At 41.2% G+C, this 7,371-nt stretch overlaps 1 pseudogene; it reads left to right on the top strand.

The window, feature by feature from the left end:
• The first annotated feature begins 1,417 nt into the window (after nt 1–1,417).
• Nucleotides 1,418–2,069, top strand: LOC111472452 (annotated as a pseudogene).
• Nucleotides 2,070–7,371: the final 5,302 nt, after the last annotated feature.

Raw genomic sequence — 7,371 nt, forward strand, 5'->3', positions numbered from 1 at the left:
CAAGATGAGCCTACAGGATTGTCAATCAGCCGAGCCGCCAGGTTTGAGAATAAAGTAAATGAAGGGAATGAGAAAGAAGAAATAGGTGAAAGAAGGGAATGAGAAAGAATCAATAGGTGAAAGAATAAATGGGTTTCGGTTCCGTAGCTTGACTTTTATCCGGACGCTTGACTTACCTTGTTCAAGAGTGAAAGAAGGAAAAGAATAAATAGGTTCAGTAGTGATTGAGCTCAGCAGTGAGTCCGACAGGTTCAAGATTGAATGAATAAGGTAAATAGAGTCAGGTCATAGAGGTTCCGGTCAGGAGAGAAGCCGAGGTTTAGGAAAGAGCTACTTTTCTTTTCTTTTACCTCCTTCAATCCAGGTCAATGTCAGAAGCAGGAATCTGAGAAAACAAGACCCTACGTCTTTCTTGTAAACTAATTATTCGATCTGTAGATCCCAGCAAGGCTGGCACATCACTAAACCACCGAGGGATGTCTCTTGCAAAGAAGAATTCGTAGAGATTTTTCTAGAACCCTAGTCCAGCCTACCCGACTGATATAATCTAGAATCCACTCTCTGCCTTTACTTAAATTAGTAGTAGGCGAATAGTGACCCTATTTGTATGCGCATTCATAGGGCACGTTCCAAGATCTCCCGCAACGAGAACCTCAGACATGGTGGATTGATAGTAAGTTGAAAGAATAAATGGATAGATCATAGGTTGGTTGAATATTGAGTGTAGCTTAGGCTACGTCTTCTGTTTACGCGCTACTAAGCCAGCACACAGGATCTTAGACGGGTTTCGTCCCCTTTCTGGCACCTTCTTACTAGCTAGTACGGTAAAAGCCTAATGCAAATAGACCGAAAAAAGAAGAGTTCTTTATAGATGAGTTGTAGTCGATTCGCCCGTTATGCCTCGTCTCGCGCTTAGTCACTCGCGAGATTCGGATAGAAGGAAGTCTTTTCTGAAAAAACTCGCAGTTCTACCCCTAATATATATGATTGATTTTTGAGATACTAACTCTTTGGTTGGATCGGACAAGGAACTTCTATAAAGATCTTTCCACTCATTAATCATACTCAAAGTCGAAGTCACGGCCGACATGGAGGGCTCAGAAAAAGAACGAGAATCGGTGTCGTGGTGGTACTACGAGATGACGATTTCTTGTAGTATAGAAGAATAGATCCGCAGACTTATTGATTGACCATAGATGCGACCGCTATCTAAGAGAATCTCAGCAGTTCTTCTATCGTTCAAGGGCAAGGGGAAAAGATGTAGCGGCTTGCCTAGATCTCGTATTTCCCACATAGTCCGTCGGTCAAACCAAGGATTCTCTGATCAAAGTAATATAGAGATTCTTTTTCTTTTTCTGGTATGTAGGCGAGCTAGGAGCGCATCAATTGGGTCGAAAACTCAAATAGGATCATCATCATGGCCCTTTTCTTCTTTCTTTTGTTTGTGTCCGGCTTTATTAGTTAAAAAGAGGTGTGTGTGTGTGTGTGTTTTTTAAGGCTTATCCGGGGGCTGCTGCTCTGGGGCATCCAATTCCTCTTCTTTCTTTTCCTGAGGATATCACATCGAGAGCTGCTTCTTCTTGTTCAGGGTTAGATCTTCCTCAAATTCCGAGAAATTGGTCAGGGGGCTACCCTCTTCTAGTCTCATAATTCCATTGCCTCTTCTCACCTCTCGAGATATATATATATATATAAACTCTTCCCCAAAGGAGAGCGGAAGCTCCATGATGAGTATGTCCTGCCTGGATACCCGAATTCATTCTCGTCCTGATCCACCATGGAATTTTCTCAATCTATAAAAACATTGATGGAGAGGAAAGAAAAGATAAAAGATTATGGATCGGAGAGGAACGAAGTTGCTTTACCGATAGGAAGAGGGATCGTAATGATCTTCTCAAAGATCACAAGGTGCTGGGATGGATCCATAGGTTTTTGTGAAAGGGATGCCCCGTATTTGAGATGTGGCTTACTGAAAAGAAAAAGTGAATTCCTCTATTTGATGTTGATTCATTTACACTTCCATTCTTTGTAGAGGAAGGCTAACTTCTTGCTGGCTGGGAGCTGTATGAGCGGTAACGTCCACGTACGGCTTTGTGAGAAGGGCGGTGGACAGAAATGGCCTTGTTGTACTTCACTTTCATCTTCAATGGGGTCTGCTCTTTTTTTTTTATTTATTTTGGGAGAGTATGACAATATGATCTTAATGAGGTGCGGGGCTTTGCATCTGAGATTCGTTGGGCTTCCCTCTTTTAGGGCCTGCGTCCCGGTATTTTTGTGCAATAAACCCCTCTGGCCAAAGACTAGTGGTAGGTTGTCCCAGAGAGCTTTTTGAGAAGGGTAGCCTAGTGTGTAAGCACAGCAATGAACCGCGGCAAACCCTCAGACGACCTATCTAAGATTAGGGGTGAGATCCTCAGTAGTGGTGCCCCTTTCACTCTTTCACGGACTGATACATGTACCAAATGTTCATATGGGAAAGTTGACTCTTGGGTCTGGAACCTGGGGGGTTGCTCCGAGAAATCTCCTTTCTTTCTCGTCCACTCAGAGGGGTGCGGACACATCTGTGAGGATTACAGGTGACAGTTACAAGAATGGCGAGGAAGTGAATAGTACCCGACGAGATTCAGGGATGGATGTAGACCCATCGGGCAGGGATAATCATTCTGGTCCTAGGAGAGGTGGCGACCATTCTCAAGAACCAAAAAGACTAAGCTGAGGGTCCTTGATCTATCAATAGAGGAAGCAAAAAAGGGGCTTTGCTCCCCTTTACAATATGAAGAAAGAAAGAAGGGTCGAAGTTTAGACCACTCACACTAGTTCGACCTATAGAAAAGATCATGAAAGAGGCGATCGGGATGGTACTCGAATCCATTTACGATCCCAAGTTTCTAGACACATCGCACTTCCACTCGGGGCGAGGCCGCCACTCGGCCCTAAGACGGATCAAAGAAGAGTGGGGAACCTCTCGCTGGTTTTCGGAATTCGACATCAGCAAGTGTTTTCACACCATCGACTCATCTCAATCTTGAAGGAAGAGATCGACGATCCCAAGTTCTTTTACTCCATTCATCAAGGAACTGAAAGACTATATCTGGGCTAGCTCGATTCCACCCCAAGGGCTCAGGCACTGGTAGGGGTGTGAGCGTTAATACAGTTTCACACTATTCAATCAAAAATAGTCTTAACAATAAGGAGACTATATAAAAATGATACAACAAGTAAAGAAGCAGAAATAAGTGCATAACGGTCAAAATGAGAATGAATGATAAGAGCAGTCTCCTCTTCATTTTCGGGCATTACAGAGGAATAGTTATAAAAAACTATATTAAAGGAAACACAACTTCTTCGTTGAGGTTTGTTGAAAGGTGTAATTCCACCGATATAAAAAATGGAAGACTGGTCTTGGTTAACAAGCTTCAACCATGTCTGATACCAACTGCAACAAAGGCCGCATACTGAAAACCATTTGAAGTAATGTTAATGTGTGTGGCCTTTCCTGAGCAAGTCTTGGATAAATTGGGTTGGGTTATATACAGTGCATCATCAAGTCTGGGACGATCTCCACTGAGATTCAGTATTTCTTCAGATTCACAGGTAAAAGAGGTCAAATGCCCACTCTTGGTTTACTCACCGGCAACAGTGGTGCTTCTATCTCTAATCATCCTTGCAGCTTCCTTCACCGGCACTCACCTTTTTTGTCTGGGTGCAAAGCAAGACAAAATGATCAATCACAATCAGTCAAGACTCAAGAAGAATGAGACTGAACAGTCAGTGATTCTTCACCTTTCACTCTTTGACTCTCCTGTAACCATTCCTTATTCATGAGACGGATTGAACTGTAAACTCATTCACTTCTGCCTATTGTTTATTTCATTTCCCGAGCGAGGGTGGAACTGTTTGAGATGAAAAAAAAAAAATTGAAGCTTTCTGTTTTTTTTTACTTTGCCCTTTTGCATTGAAAGAAAAGATTCCAAAATAATATGATTCAACCTCAAACCCTTTTGAATGTAGCAGATAACAGCGGAGCCCGAGAATTGATGTGTATTTGAATCATAGGGGCTAGTAAACAACGATATGCTCATATTGGTGACGTTATTGTTGCTGTAATCAAGAAAGTCGTCCCAAATACACCTCTAGAAAGATCAGAAGTGATCAGAGCTGTAATTGTACGTACTTGTAAAGAACTCAAACGAGAAAATGGTATGATAATACGATATGATGACAATGCTGCAGTTGTTATTGATCAAGAAGGAAATCCAAAAGGAACTCAAATTTTTTGTGTGATTTCCCGAGAATTGAGACAGTTAAATTTCACTAAAATAATTTCATTAGCACCTGAAGTATTATAAGATGAGACTGTGAGATAGTTATAGTATTTGAATGAAATTAATTAGTAGATTGTGTATCACGTATATACCTTTTAAAATTAATAACTATTTAATAAATTAATAAAAAAAAGCATGTTGATTAGATCAAAATGAAAAGTATCCAATAATTTTCGTTTATCATGGGTAAGGACACTATTGCTAACATAATAACCTTTATTCGCAATGCTGACATGAACAGAAAAGAAATGGTTCGAATACCATCTACTAACATCACCAAAAACATTGTTAAAATACTTTTACGAGAAGGTTTTATTGAAAACATAAGGAAACATAGGGAAAGCAACTTAACATGTTTACTTACATTGTGGGTAATGTTTTTAGATTCAAGGCTGTGCGTGCTCTACGTCTGGAGGATTTGCGAATCCCTATTGCTTATATTAAAACTTTCCAAGGCCCGCCTCATGGTATCCAGGTTGAAAGAGATAAATTGAACAAGTATGGTCGCCCTCATTCCTAGTAGTATCAATGATACAAGTCAGATCAGGCTAGGACTAATCTAGAAGATCAGTAGTCGGGACCAGTTGCTTCCCTTCCAATCACTTCCTCAGATTCTGGATCCCTCTCTCAGGTTCGTCGATATTCTCGACCTTTCCCATTGCAGAATTTGAGTCTTTAGAAAGAGTTTTTCCCAAGAGAGCTTACCTCATGTCAGTTCAATCTTCTCATTCACCCTGAATCATTTGCTTCAGCCTGAAATCATTCTTGCTGGAGAGATGCTATGCAGGAAGAATGAAAAAAAGAAAAAAGAAGACTGGACTGAGTCTTATTGCCGAAAACAAGCCATTGGCTGCAAGTAGATTTACAAGATCAAGCATAAAGCATATGGCTCGCGTCAGAGATACAAAGCTAGCTAAAGGATTCCTTCCAAAATCTTGAGTCGACCCCCTTAAAAGATAGGGGAACGATTTGCCCGCTAAAACACCATTCGTGGCATTCTTGCCTTGGCTGCAATCAAAATGCCCTGATTTCAATCAACTTGACGTGAAGAATGCCTTTCACCAAGATAAGGGAAGCGGGGAACCGCAAGAATATCTTTCTATTCAGCCTCCTCTAACTCCAGGCTGATCTTCTCCTAGGAATCCTATAACTTGTTTGTTGGTATGCAAGCTCAAGAAAGCTATTTACGGATCTATATGCTTCGATTGGCTAAAGCATGCACCAAGAGCTAAGAATGGGGTTGAATACAAGTAATGCTTTAGAATCTATAATCAATCCTGAAGAAAGGAAGCATAAAGGGTAGATGGGACACCCCTCAGGGAAATTGAACAATAAGGTGTTCTATACGATTACGGGTTAGATGTCTAATTGTCCAGGCAGTAATGATAGTATCTTGTACCTGAACCGGTGGCTCACTTTTTCTAAGTAATGGGGAAGAGGACCGAAACATGCCACTGAAAGACTCTATTGAGACGACCCTATGAAGCTTCACTGTTCCCTGGGATTGGCTTTGGGCCTTTCCTGCACAGCTTAGGTGGAGGGCAAAGAAGGCCCCCTTCCGAAGGGCCTGAGCCATCAGTGAGATACCACTCTAGAAGAGCTAGAATTCTAACCTTGTGTTAGGACGTCTCAACTCGGGAGGAAGAACAGGTAATAGACATAAAACCATCCATTCAGGTTCTATATTTGTTCGAATAAAATGCTTAGTTAATTCCATACGTCTAACCAAAAAAAATTTTCTTCTTCCAACTTTTCGATTTTCTCATTCATTACCTACAAGTCCCTCTTCGCCTAATTCTTTCCATTCTACCAACGAATAATCTATAATAAGTCGCAAATCCAGATCGGCTAATTGTTCTCGTATAGCACCTACTCCAGTAGAAATTTCTCGATTTCGAAATGTATCGAAGCCTTGGGTAGTAAAAAACACAGAGTCAAACTCATTGTTCAACCTTTTTCTATTATTGCTTCTAGAACAGGATGTAATTTCTCTTTTCATGAGAGTTTCAACCATGAATTAGTGGCATTGCGTTCCTTCCCTTTTTTCTATTCTTCTTAGAGGTATAATCTTGGGGGGTTCCCGAAAAGTCTTTAGTTGTCGCTACCCTGGACACAGAATTCCATTTTAGACTATAGCTCCTGGAGATGTCCTGGTTAAATGAAACTGAGAACATACAGCAAGAGAACAGCATAGAATAGAGCTCTATCCTGGGATGGGATTTCCCTGCCACTACCCAGCATCAAATGAATTAGATGTATCCCTCTAGCATACTGATGATTAGTATGAAAAGGTGTTGAGTACTTTTAGCCGCTTCCCTGCATCAAATGTACTTTAGTATCCCTCTTGTCTAGTAACTAGAGACCGACATTGGTTATACCTAGGGGTTGGGGATCACTTGATACTCTATGTTGGATAACCTTTGTTCCCCTAAAGAAGGTGAGGAAGTTGGGAGTACTTTATACTCTATCTTGTATAACCTTTGACTCTAAAGGTGGACAAAAAGAGGGGTGTACCTTTTTTCTTTTCGATCTGCTACTCAACCTGTGTTCTGTTACAGCTTTGCCTAGCGCTTCCAAAGCTTATATCTATAGACTTTGAAGCCAATTGCCATCCATAAAAGCATCCCGCTCTCTTTTCTAACTCATATGCATCTCAAAATTGACAAAGCAAGGGTTAACGTTGTGTAGTCGGGAATGGAATAGAGTGGTAACGGCTAATAGCTGCCTATTCACTCAACCTTCTTTAAAGGGCTTCCCTTTTTTCATTTCCTTGTTTTGTCTGTTAGGTTCCCCATATTACGAGTTACTATAAAAAATTCTAAAGTGGAAAGCCTTCTCCTTCATCTACACAATCTTCCCATGATCCAATTTCATCAGCCCAAGTCACTGATAATTTTCCTTCGCGGGTCACTCGTTCCCAGAGACAAACCCCGACTCAAATGCCTTTGCCACCAAAATATACCCCAACAAGGAAGTGATCCTGCATCCTTCAAGAATTCCAGGCTAGGAGCCTTGATCACAAATTCTCCCTAAAGAAAGGAGTCGA

The sequence above is a fragment of the Cucurbita maxima genome, unplaced genomic scaffold (genome assembly GCF_002738345.1).
Source record: "Cucurbita maxima cultivar Rimu unplaced genomic scaffold, Cmax_1.0 Cma_Scf00073, whole genome shotgun sequence".
Lineage (NCBI taxonomy): Eukaryota > Viridiplantae > Streptophyta > Magnoliopsida > Cucurbitales > Cucurbitaceae > Cucurbita > Cucurbita maxima.